This window comes from Culex quinquefasciatus, chromosome 2, assembly GCF_015732765.1.
Source record: "Culex quinquefasciatus strain JHB chromosome 2, VPISU_Cqui_1.0_pri_paternal, whole genome shotgun sequence".
Taxonomy (NCBI): domain Eukaryota; kingdom Metazoa; phylum Arthropoda; class Insecta; order Diptera; family Culicidae; genus Culex; species Culex quinquefasciatus.
The window spans coordinates 116,342,575-116,356,353 of NC_051862.1; the positions used below are offsets into that span (position 1 = coordinate 116,342,575).

The 13,779-nt window shown below is 39.1% G+C and overlaps 1 protein-coding gene across 1 annotated transcript in view; it reads right to left on the minus strand.

Moving 5' to 3' along the window:
* The window catches only part of LOC6046465 (gamma-aminobutyric acid type B receptor subunit 1), a 203,096-nt gene extending 195,509 nt beyond the window's left edge, over positions 1-7,587 (minus strand). Inside the window, exon 1 of the mRNA XM_038258438.1 lies at positions 7,199-7,587. The gene's annotated coding sequence lies outside the window, so the exon portion shown is untranslated. The remainder of the gene's footprint in view (positions 1-7,198) is intronic.
* Positions 7,588-13,779: the final 6,192 nt, after the last annotated feature.

The following is a 13,779-nucleotide window of genomic DNA, read 5'->3' on the forward strand; positions in this document are numbered from 1 at the left end:
TCGTCTATAAAATGATTCAATTAATTGATTTCTTATCGAAAACAGATAAAATAAAAAGATTTATAGCACTTTTTGTTTATTTAATATTTCAACCAAATATTCGATGTTTACCTAAAGCATCTTGCAATAAAGTATGCAGAATTGTGAATCTTCTTCTTACTTCATCCCCTTGAGTATATCCATCTCCAGCTCTCCGGGTTCCGTCCACCCCCATGCCACCCACGACGTTCAGGGCCACTCACTTTGCCACTTTGATTTCTTCGCCCGGTGTGAAGCTTAGCGTCAAGTACCCTTCTCGACAAAAACGAGGAGAGCCGGAGCATTTGCGTTACCATCCGTATTACCTCGTGGTAGTGGTACTAGAGAATACACTGCCGCTAGTCCAGCGCTGTACTGAGGGGTTGGTCCTTGCACAGTACCCTGTGTTGAAGCTATGTTGACTAGGATGTTGCAATTTGAAGGAGTTCAGAAATCATGTTTTCGTTATTTTGCTAGCAAATTTCATGTTTGAAATACAAGCTATACAATAATTAAAATTATCCAAAGCCAAAAGACCTGGTATGCAGCTTGATAATTTATTGACATAATTACCAGTAAAATCGTGTATAGACATTCACTGAATTGTTTCTTTTAATTGTACTATGACCTTTTCAAAAATGAAATGGTGATCGGGGCAAGTGTGCGCACTTAAATTTCCCATACAAATTTATATGGAGAAAAATTAAAGTGACTAAAATTTATTGACGCGCAACCCCCTCAAATTGAATAGGTGAAAAAGTTCTTTGGCCAACTTTAATATCCAATGCGCACTCTTGCCCCGTACAGTGCGCACACTTGCCTCAAGGCCGGGACAAAAGTGCGCATTTGTGATTTATACACATTTTGCCTATATCTCGAACCACATATTTTTCTGGAATAAGTCTAGTAGGGGAGCTATACCCTTTCTCAGCCTATTTCTATTATCGGCCTATCAGCACTTTGATCACGAATTACAGCTTTCGTAAAGTGTCTTTCACTGTTCAAAAGAAAAAAAAATAAGTAAAGTGAGCAAGCTATTCTCCATTGTTTATACATCTGAAAATGTTGATTTAATAGCAGAAAACGGCAAAAGTGATGAGAATTTTTCGAACGGCTTAGAGTGATTAAAATGGGTATATTTCCCCTAATACGTTTTGAAAAACGTCTTGATAAATCGTTCATTTTCAGTATAAACCAGAACGATGTTTGTTAGGTGCGCACACTTGCTACTCTATAAAGGAAGGAATTGGTTTAAACAAAAACGCGAGATCCTGGGGAAGTAATCAACCAAATCTCATTCCGACTGTTAGGCAGCGAATGATCAGGAATGTTAAATCTGCCTAAAATAAACAATAAAGTTCTGAATGGACTTGGCTTCTTCGTTGAAACTTCCATGGAGACGCGTGGTGCTCTTGTTCCTGCTAAAGTTTTTCTTTATAGCAAGCGAATAATGCTATCAACTCGCACCACCAAATAAAATTAGTTCATTCGTTAAGGTGAAGCCGTTGATCATTTTCGAAAAAAATTGATCATCACTATAAAATATTCTGTATTAAATTCAATTTAACGAATTTCAGCACCAAACGGAATCAGCGTGTGCCGGGTGTTGAGTTCTTCAAGCTACTGAAAGAATTTTTGATCTAAATCAAATGCGTTTAAAAATTTATATAATTTTGTGGTCATCATTGAAGTCCTATTTGGCAATCATTGATTAATGACGATTTCCATAACTTGACAAGGAATGGGATAATCGTTACCAAAAGGAATCAGCATGTGTAGGCACTTGTAGAAGAAAGTTTGTCAAAATATTGAAAGCGACGCAAAATTTATATCTTTGAACAAAAAATCGTGACAATGGTGGAAGTTTTCACTTTAATTGAAACAATAAATCTCCAACAAGTTTCATACATTGACATCTGACCTCTCTTTATCCACCAAGCTGTGGTGGCCGAGGCAGTTAAGTCATTGGGTTAGTTTGTCAAAGGTCTCTGGTTCGATTCCCGTAATTGACACTTTTGGTTTTTGGTTATGACGAATGAACTTTTTCTGCAAATGAATCTCGAAAGAATAAGTCTCTCGCCCACCTCGTGCTGTGTTCTCTGCGTCCGTAAATGGTACCACTATTCGCTCGGACTAGTGCTGCCCAGTTTTGGGTGTTCATATAAATCTCCCACGGGCCATCTCGATTTATAATATTTTACTTTCCACCATACCGTGTAAAAGGTTTCAAATTTTTTACCATTCTATTTTTCATTTTAGTACCTATCTCAATTGCACGAGTAGAAGATAAATACAGTCCAGACTCGATTATCCGAAGGCCTCGAACAAATTAATCTTCGGATAATCGAATCAAGAAAAAACATTTTTTTCTTTGCCTTATTTTTGATTGCCGAGCATAAGTACGACCCCTACGCTAAAGTGATTTAGAATTTTAAATTCCAAGATGGCGGCCAATATGGTGGTGACGAAATATTGAAAAATACATTTTATTATTAAATAGGCAATCAACTATTTTATTTTGACTTAAATGGGGTCGCAGAACTTTAATTTGATGTTACAAAAAAAAAAAACAAAGAAAATCATTCGCGACTCGATTATCTGAAGTCCATACAAACCTTCGGATAATCGAAACATTGGATAATCGAGTCTGGACTGTATAAAATAAAATAAATACAGAAGATGAAGATTTGTATGAGACTTTGGGTAATCGAATCAAAATTTAAAAAAAAATTATCGTATTTTCAAATTTTTCGGCCCAATTTAGTCAAATTTGAATGGTTGATAATAAAATTTCATTTCAACGACAGTGTTGTATCAGGGGGCTCGATTCTTCGAAGATGCAATCGTCCGATGTTTTATTTTCCCCGAGGCCTTCGAATAATCCAATCTGGGCTGTATAAGTTTGAATGAGACAAAAAAAAACAAATGATACAAAAGAGATTCCTTATATTTTGGCAAAGGGTGCATTCAACCCAAAGTACGGCTCTGTTGCTGCTAGTGCACGCCATGCTGCTCCAACATTGAACTTGCTCTCCAGTGAAATATCCTAGAACCTAGGACTAGGTTCATTGCATTGGACATTGGGAAAGAGGAGGGTGATTGCAGAAGTTGAGTGGCTCCTGGCCACCGTTTGGGTCAGATGGAAAATGGAACACCGTGGCAAACTCGTTGGCAAGGTAAGACGGGACACACACAATTTTAAAGAGAGCAAATAATTCATGAAACTACCCATCTATTTTCGACACTCACCCACACAGACAAGCCATGCCAACAGAATAGAAACAGAACGACATGGCCAAGCGCCAAGCCAAGTCAGAGTTCCGTCAAGGAGGCAGCCACTGAGACAGCTTAGTGCCGTTTGGGGCTTATGCCAGAAAAGAGCTGACAAACACTAGAGGATGGCGCAAAAGCAAGGCATAACCGTGATGCGAAGGAAAATGCATGAACTCGAGGCTGATGGGACAGCGCTCCAAACAATCATCGCCGTCGTCGCCGTTATTATCGTGTGAAGCGCATAGCAAAAAGAAAAGTGGAAAAAATGTAGGGAAATTCACGTAATTTCCAATCCTTCAGTTCCCAAACCAACCCTTCTTACAATCCGCCCAAAGAAGGCACAGATACCCTAGCAACCCTGCCAACAAGTATGAGAACGCCATGCAAAGCTTCACGGCAGCAGCAGCAAAAAAAAAAGGGATTCCAAACGACACACACGGAAATGACATCCCCCTCAACTTGCATGGTACATACAGTGAAACTCTCTCTCTCTCTCTCTCTCTCTCTCTCTCTCCTCCTTTTTTTCCTGCCTACATTGGGTCGTTCATAAACCACACATTATGGGTTTAGAAGTTTTTTATACTGTATTTGGGAGTCTTGTTCTTGATGTGTTTGAGCCCGCGTCTAACTTTGTGGTTTTAACTGATAAACTCAAATTATAATGGTGAATCACGTGGTATATGAACAGACCTTGTTGCAGAGCTGGTGCCAGTGTTGCCAATCATGATTATATTTAACTATGAATTGAAGTTAAAGGATTTAAAAGTTATATTAAAAAGGTAAAAAAAATGCCTTCGCCGCCTTGGGCTGACTGGTTACGGCAGGGGTGCTCAAAGTTTTTAGAGACCGGGCTAAATTTGAAGCTCAAATGAGCTTGTGGGCCAAATTTACAAAATTAGATGTTTATAAAAATAAATTACGTTATTTTATTTTAAAAAAACTAAAAAATACATCTATTAACTCCAGTTTTTTTGAAACTTTTATTATTTTTTCATCTTCTTCGTTAATAAAAATTAATATAAAACACAAAATGGCAGTTTTCTACAGGTATTGTTAATGTTATTGCTTAAGGTCTTTGGAAAATGTTTTCAGCAAAATGTACTTTTATTTTACTTTTTTTGTACTTAAAAGTTTTCAATAAAATTGTTTTTTTTTTATATTTCAAAAAATGGCCGACATGTAACCTGCATAATTTATTTACCGGTGTAATTTTATCAATTAATTTAGTGTGGCTAGTAAAAATCGTTGAGAGTCAGAATTTCAACATTTAAACAAAAAATGTTAAAAAATGTGTTGAACCCGTAAAGTTGGATTGCAATCGTTATTTTCAAAAAAATGAAAGACTCGACTTAAAAAAAAACCTTCTAGCTACAAAAAAATATTCATCGAAAATTCTCTAAAATTCAAATTATTTTTGAATAAACCAGAACATGCCCAAAATGATTGTAAACGCAAAGGAATTCATTTTTAAATAATTCAGCTGATTGCACATAAATTTCCATACAGTTTTTCTAAGTTTTTTTTTTTTAGAGAACGATTTTTGCCCATGATTTTTTGAGATAATGGGGAAGGGGAGGGAAGGGTTCTCGAAAAAAGCTTTGTTAACACTGGAACGCCCAACGCATGTCCAACTTACACGGACGCCCAAGCCTCCAAAAAAGGTGGAACGGTAACTTCAACTCGCTGGTTCTAGGGCATAACTCAACCAATCGGGACAATTTTTCTTTCCAGTGATCTGTTTGGAAGTCTAGGTGATTCTAGGACTTTGCAGAACTTAATTTGATCAAATCTCTAATTTTTGCGACCGAAAACATCGTTCCACCTTTTTTAAAAAGACTGCCTCCGCGGAATTTTCGGCGATTTTTTTTACACACGAAAAAAAAAGTTGGAACGATGTTTTTGATCGCAAAAATTAGAGATTTGATCAAATTAAGTTCTGCAAAGTTCTAGAATCATCTAGACATCCTAACAAATCACTGGAAAGAAGAATCAACTTGATTGGTTGAGTTATGCCCGAGAACCAGCGAGTTGAAGTTACCGTTCAAACTTTTTTGAAGCCTTGGGCGTTGGAATGTTAAAAACATGCAACAGCCTTATTCCTCCGATTTCAACCTTTTTCTGTCTAAGCTCGAATTTCCAAAAATATTTGATGAAAGTTTTGACGATATTTACTAGTTTTACTCACATTGAAACGGTGTCCTAAAATGAAGATCAACATTTTAATAAATCATTAGTTTTTAATCAAAAAAAAAAAATAAAAGAGAAAAGCATAAAAAAGTTTAAAATAAAAATTAATTTAAAAAAAGTATAAAATCACTTTACAATTGAACAACGGGCCATTTTACACAATTATTCAAAATGGATCCGCGGGCCACAAAAAATCACCGGGCCATACTTTGGTCACCCCTGGGTTACGGTGTTCGCTTTGTAAGCGAATGGTCCCTGAGTTCTGAATATAAAAAATTAAGCGGATACGGCGTTACGAATGGTACACGTCCGAATTGTCAAAACCGCGCAGTGGTACCAACATTACAAAAAATGTTTCTGTCATACCATGGCAAACTTTTTTTTGTTGTAATGTTTGTACCACTGTTTGATTTTGACATTACGTGTACTTTTCGTAACGCTTAAAAATCTGGATAGAATATATATCTAAAAAATACATGGAACAACTCAATTTGTATGAAGCGGACGCGTGGTCCCGTTTGGCTGGTTACACACACACACACAGGACTTCGCTGCCCTGGGCTTCAAAGTGTTTGAGTACGGCACGGAGCTATGGTGCCGGATACCTTTATTTACACTTAAAATTGTACACTCAAAGTAAAAAGTATCCTTTTTCAAGTTCACCCGTCGTCACCGTTTAAAAGGGTATCGCAAATGTACTGAATTTGACATACCCTTTTAAAAGGGTGACGCAGGGTGAACTTTAAAAAAGGATAGAAAGTATTCTTTTTGAGGATTGAAAGTACCCTTTTGAGGGATACTTCTGACTTTGGGTGTATAGCGCCCGCGGGATTCGAACCAGCAACATCTGGATTGAGAGTCCAGTGCGCGTGTTACTATGAACCACAACAGAGAACAGATATACATCTGGACTCGAACTTGTGACAAAAACATAGCAGTAAACTTGTTTAAAATGTTTTTTTTAGCGATAGCTTAAAATAGTACCATTCCACATGTTAACTCCGAATTCGTATATAACATTGTACCCTACGATATTTTTTGGCTTTTTGGGTGTTTTTGCCAATACCCCTGACTCAAGCCGGTTCTAATAATACCCAATAAGCAAAAAAATTTAAAAAAATTACAGGACATTTATAAAAAAAAATCTAGTTCTGTTTTCTGTGGAACCACTGTAGATTATTATTATTATTAAGAAAAATGAATAAAAAAAAAGAAATTATTTTCTTATTTCTGTTTTATAAAACCTTCCAAAACATGTTGGCATCACTGTTTTCTCAACACACTGACGGTGATATGCAGAGTGTGATTGTAGCAAGTAACACCTGGACACCGATGAAAAAAAAAACAGAGTAATAACGACCATCGTACCTGCGTCCAATGATGAGGTCTTGTCATGTGCACATTGGACAATAGGTATCACATGGCATATTGAAGAAGCGTGAATGGGTTCAAAATGACTACATAAAAGAGTCGAGGATGGATTCTATCGATTAAAATCTCCAACCTGATGGCATACACTTAATAACCATTAAGTGCACTCGAAATACTTAAATTGTCAAAGGGGTGAGTTTTCCTCAGATTGGCTCAGCATCTTTGCCGATGACACTTTTGGGGTGCTCAATTTGAGAAGGTTTTATGTAACCACTGGGAAAACGCCGAAACTCGCACACATCTACGCATGTTCTCACCCGTACATGTACTCACAGTTTTGTAATCTTACTTTTATCACTGCTAAGCGAGCGAGATCCGTCGGGGAAATTTCCGCTCCTGCTAAAGTCTTCACACAGCAAATTCCTCCCGCAGGCCTTTTGAGCGAATGGGAATCTCGTGCCCTCGCCGATAATTAGATGAATAAACGAATTTCCACCGGTGAGCTTCAGATTTCCACTTATTTGGGAAGGTACCAACGCCTATCACAAATCACACTCTGTCTCCCAAAAGGCATAAAAAACAGCACTTGCTAGTCCACCCGCAAAAAATATGATTCACCTCACAGATGGCCTGGAGGAGTAAAACACTTGCTGCCCGAAAACGACAATGACCTGGCCGGGAGTTGCGAGTATCCACGTCCTTAACAGTAGAGATCTCACCAGTGACTGATATCTTCTCCTTCACTCGCGGGAGCAGGAGCCCTGAATGAATTCCGTTCCTCCAAGGACATGCGCCTTCCGGTCAAAATAAACAGGAGAGAGAACAACCGATGATAACCCGCTCGTCCTGACGAACGATAGGTTGTTGTGAGTGGTTCTTGCCGAACATGTGATTTCAGGCCAGATGCATACTATTAGGGTGCCAAAAATATTATTCCATGTTAATGAATTTGGTGGAATTTTTCGAGACGAGTTTTGTCTGAACACGCCTTCCGTCGGATGGGGAAGTAAATGTTGGCCCCAGTTTAACCTAAAGGGTTAGGTCGATAGCTCAGTCCAGGTGTAGGAGTCGTCTCCCTGGGTCCTGCCTCGGTGGAGTCGCTGGTAGGCCGTTTTTACTCACAATTCAAAGGTCGTCAGTTCGAATCCCGGGGTGGATGGAAGCTAAGGTGTAAAAAGAGGTTTGCAATTGCCTCAACAATCATGCCTTCGGACACCTAGTTTTGAGTAGGAATCTCGAGAACGCCAAGGCAATTCTGTAGAGCGAATAATTAGACTAGAATTAGTTAGTGAATTTAAAAGCTGACAATTGTTTTTTTCAAAACTCGTCAAAGTGCCACCTGATTTCCAATGCTGGACGTGGTGAATAAATAAATAGTGTGTTTTACTGTATTGCAAGACACGCAACCGGTTAATAACATTTACAGGCAATTCTATCATCTTTGGGAATTTTTTAAGTTACCCTATCGTATGGGGGAAAATACATCTCTCTTGAATGGAGCTCAGCACCATCGTGCCCAATGTGGGCCAGGAAGCAGTAGTGTGACATTGTACGGTCCTCCGTGGTCTACACGAGCAGGATCTGAATGATTTATACGATTGTTTATCAGGAAACGATAGCAATAGCTTTAAATGTGCACAGCGTGTATTTCAACGTGACAACCTTCACATTTTTTCTTGGCAGGTTTTATTTCAACATAATAATTTTCTATTGTCCTTATCATTATGATTATTATGTACAGTATGTAACAAATAGTATATACACTAGAGTGGTCCAAATCTGGAATTTATCGGGGCTACCCCCTGAAATCAAAGATTTACCTATCACTAGGCGAAATTCCAAACTTGAGCTCATCCAAACCGCGGGAACCCCTCCCTCCAATCGCTTGAAGTTTGTATGGGAAAAATCGTCCAAATGTATGAAGAAAAACAACTGTTTTACTTTTTTACCTGTGGAGGGCGCCAGAGTTATCTGATTCTTACCATTTCTCAGATGTGGAACCTTCATTAAATTTTGCACAACTTTCCGGAAGACACTTTATTTTTAAGGATTTTTTGCTGATAAGTTATTAGCTTCTGAAAAGGATCATTTTGGCGAGGCCGGCTCTAAGAGGCAACAGTCAGGCAGGCAAGCAAGCGCGCATGCACCTGCATTTATAAATAATTGATTATAGGTAGCCCCTTAGAGCCATCTGCGCTTAAACGGTCCTTTTCGGAAGAAAATAACTTTTCAGCACAAAAAAAGCAAAACACAAGTGAATAAACTGTTTCGACTTAGCTTCGATTTTCAGGATTTTTCCTCAACAATAACTTCGCAAATTCTCCACTTATCGAAAATCCAACTTCACTAGCAGAAAGCATTCGCGATAATCTTTCGCTAGCATCATTTTTTCACTTGTGAAACTTTTAACACGGATAAAAATCACATTAAAGTTTAAGAAAACTGAGCGTGATACGTTCTTTCAACTCGCTCGCTTCGCATTGCAAATGTATGGGAAATCCAATTTTCTTAAGGTTTATTCTGCACGGTGCGCCACGTCCATCCAAATATTCCCAAAAGTGAGATCCTTATTGAAAATTTAATGCTCTAGAACTTTGTAGAACACACCAAAACTGTGAAACTCGATCCTGAAAAGTTATTAGCGATTTAAAAATGTCATTTTTGTATGAAAATCTTTTTTTTTCACCAACTTTGGGCTCGGGTATCTTAACCAATTTCACTCAAAATTTGCATAGATGCACAGACCCAATAAACCGTTTTTCGCTTGTGGAGCAGTGGGTCATTTTTTCTGGGCACCCTACCCTAGTAACATTTTTAAACTTACTGGATTTATCATGGTTCTGAAAACCTTCATACGGCCTGAATAGGCTTTTATGGCCTACCGTCAGTGGGGGTGACATTGGGTCAGGGGAGAGAGATTGGGTCAAAGTGATTTTTTACGGATTTTACAATTTCTCAGGTTCTTCTCAATGGAACTGAATTCTGTTAAACGGGTTGTGTAGGGGACATCTTAAGATGACTTCGCTGAAAAATTTTGTTCCTAGAACAATTCCTGTTATTTTGGCAGCTGTCTAAAGTTGAGGCACGTTTTTGACCAAAAATGACCTCTCAAAAAGTCATTTTTCAAATATTTTTGTTGGAATTGCTCGAAAACCACCCAAATCTCCACTTCAAAGATTGTAGCATGTCAATACGATTCCATCGAATAAGAAACACTATTGGATGACTTGTTTTTCCCATATCTTTTCATTTGACCCAATGTCACCTCCTCTAAGGGGTGAAATTGGGTCAATTTTCAAACTATTGGCATTTAAGGTAGTGTTCATCAAAATCCACCACATTTTGGGAAAATGTTAGTAAACTATCTAAAAACAAATCTACGTTGAAAGATTATCGATGTTATTTAAATTGTTTTTGTTATTAATCAATTACGAGAGGTGTATCGTTTTTTGACCCACAGCCACCCCCACTGACGGTACTTAAAACCTATAATGCTACTAGGATAATGTACATGCACATTTTGTGATGAAACTTTACGTGCAAAACTTTACATGCGAAACTTTACATGCAAACAATTTAAAGTTTGACAGAAACCTAGTATTACGTTTTGTTACGAAACTAATGCCTAAAACTAATAGTTCATGTTTGTTCATCATTTGAAATATTAACATAAATAATTATTTTTTGATAAATCACCATTACTCTAGTGTCTTGACCCCAAATAAGCATATTGAATCAACAAAATGTTTTAATGATTTGAAAATCAAGACTTTTGTTGAGTCAACGCTAAACGTCAAAGCAACTTTTTCAAAACAACAAAAGATTTTTGTGGAATAGAGTTATCTAAGCCCAACCTCACACACACTAGCGCACCATTTGTTTTGCTGGCCGGTACAAAATTTAACCTCAATCTTTTTCGTGTACGTATACGCAATACATGCGCACGTAGATAACTCTATTGAGAAAATCATGGTTTGTTTCAACGCAAAATCGGCGTTGATTATATTCATTAACAAAAATGTTAAATCAAACCTCGTACAGGCTTATTCTACAACATATTTCTGTGCGTGTACGTAAAGTTATCTTCGAGGCTCATTTAAAAAGTTCAATTTTTGAGTGATTTTATAGCCTTGCCTCAGCGAGGTGAGGAAGGCAAAAAAGGCCACTTCCACGACTCGGCAGAGTTGCTCCGCCAGGAGATGTCAGCAGCAACAAAGGAGCTTAACAAAGTGACCATGAAGTGAAACTATCCTGTGGTTCCGGGATTAGCAGCGGCGTCGGTGGTGTAGTGAATGGTTGATTCTTATCGACAACAGCGTTTTTCCTAAATCTCTTCTAATGGTTCGGCTGGGGGCATGGGGGCATCCGGCTGAAATAAGTTCCATCTTGTAGAGGGTACCCATAGGGACTCGCAAACCAAAGTTGAGCTCATTTGGTTGAAAACTGGCTTGTCGCTGGGGGGTTTAAGTTTGCATGGACATTACTATGGGAAACGCAAGCTCAGGGTTGAACGGATGACCATGAACCTTTAGAGAAAAATGTTTCTAGGACCACCCCCGACACGGCTACCTAGTGTAAGTGTGGACTAAAGTTTGTCGCTTAGCTTGTAGGAGCGTTTGAAGTTAATGCACGCGTTTCCCATAGTAATTTCCATGCAAACTTAAACCCCCCAGCGACAAGCCAGTTTTCAACCAAATGAGCTCACATTTGGTTTGAGAGTCCCTATGGGTACCCTCTACAAGATGGACCTTATTTCAGCCGGATCCGAGAACTTTCGAAAAAAAAAATGACCCACTCTAATGCCTTTTTATTAATTTCTTGCCGCTGAATTTCTTTAGTCACGTGAAGGGAGCAAGGGCATCTATACGAATTGTCTTTATCCCCGCTACGAATTTCCGGTGCTTGGGGAGGGGAGATGAGATTATTTTATTCTTAGCGCCGGTAGGTATTTGTAGCATTGAAATGAGCATGAACATGAGCACGATTGACTGCCAATGAGCTGCTACTCCGTTATTGACAGATCAGCTGAAGTTAAACAATTAATCAAAAATGATCAGTGGGAGCCAACCATCCGTTATTGTAGCATTGAAATTCGTGCCATAAAACATATGTGATTACGGAGTAAAAGATGATAGAATTGTTCACCTAGCGCTTACATTCGATTCCAGGACCAAGTTGCTTGCGGGTATGGTCCGGGTCCAAGCTATCCTCAAGGACTGGAAGGATCGTTAGTAAACACCTATCTAAAGTGCGCAAGGACCCCTACGTCACCTTAGTGGTATAGATGTTTGTAGGGAGGTTTTGGACTCAATGTTAGTAGGAGAGGTAGAACCCTAGGATACACCTCGAAAGGCGTTCCAAATTACGGTGGGCCTTTCTCGATTGGAGCAGATGGGAATCGAACCCAGAACCATTCGCTTACAAAGCGAACACCGTAACCATTCAGCCACGGCCGCTCCTACTTTAAATTGTTTGCATACATTTTTACATATTGTATGTATATGAGGCAGTTTATAAAAGTATGTATGATTTGTAAACTTAAGTTTGCAATTTCCTATTTTTTCAAGGCTTTAATCTGTTTTCAAATGGCAATATCTCGGAAACCAAAAATTTTAGGTAGAACAAACTCGACCACTATTTCCGAAGAAAAATTGACGCTGAATTAAAAGGCATTTTCAGTTTTTTTTATTGTGTGTGTGTGTGTGGTTCAATCCAATACCCGCTAACCGGTAGCGATATTATGGGAAAGTATAGTTTGTATCAGACTTTGTATATGCCGAATGCTGATACAACATATCTCAGTCCCAGGTATTAGGTGGTGATAGCCTTCGCGCTGCTTCCAACGTCCCGTTTCAGAATGACAGAGCTCCTTGCGGTCCAATTCCGAGGTCGCTGGGCATTGTTCGCCCCCCCCCCCATCGTGCTGCCACCTGGTTTTTTAAGCGCAGGAGTGTAAAAGTGCTGAGTCATCGTCTAAAAATAGACGGCGTTCTATCTCGCCCAGCAAAATTAGGTCGATAAAGTAGTCGGTTTCGATGAGAAAAAGTGGAAAACGTGGTCTAAAAATAGCGACGCCATCTCCCTATTCACTGCTAGAGTGTAAACCTTCTGATGGCCGACTGCTTAGCAGTCCCAGATTACCAATATGGAGGTGTGAGTTCGAATCCCACCTGATTCATTTTCGTTTTTGTTCATATTCAAAGTTCAAATTCCTGATTCCAAATTTCAAAGGTACCGGCCGGGATTTGATCCCTGAGCCTTCTGCTTGTGGGGCAGAAGCCGTAACCATTAAGCCACGGAGCCGGTTACAGGCATTTTCAGATCGGGGTTCAAATCTCGGCTCGGACCAACACAACTGGGGATCGTTTTTCTTCTGGATTCGATTGCATAGTAAAGGGAAGGTAATAGGGGGATGGCGTCGCTATTTTTAGACCACATTTTCCACTTTTTCTCATCGAAACCGACTACTTTATCGACTTCATTTTGCTGGGCGAGATAGGACGCCGTCTATTTTTAGACGATGACTCAGCACTTTTACACTCTTGCGCTTAAAAAAACCAGGTGGCAGCACGATGTAACGCCTCGTCCCTATGCCAGTGCCAGACCTTATCAACGACACCTTAGGAAGGCGACCTATAGAATGTTAACATTAACCTTAACATGTTAACATTAGTTGAGTTAAAAACTGCCAATGAATCCGCTTTGCAAATGCCGGCCCCGATACACTCAACCCCCGGTGGTTGGTCACTTTTTAGTTTGACACTTTTTTAGTTTGTACCCCGTTGGTTGGTCAAAGTCAAACTAAAAAGTGACGAACTGTCACTTTTTACACGACGCTCACGCACACTATCAGAAAAAACGTTTGACAGTGTGCGTGAACTCCGTGTAAAGGGGTGTCAAACTAAAAAGTGACCCCGTTCGTTTGGCAAC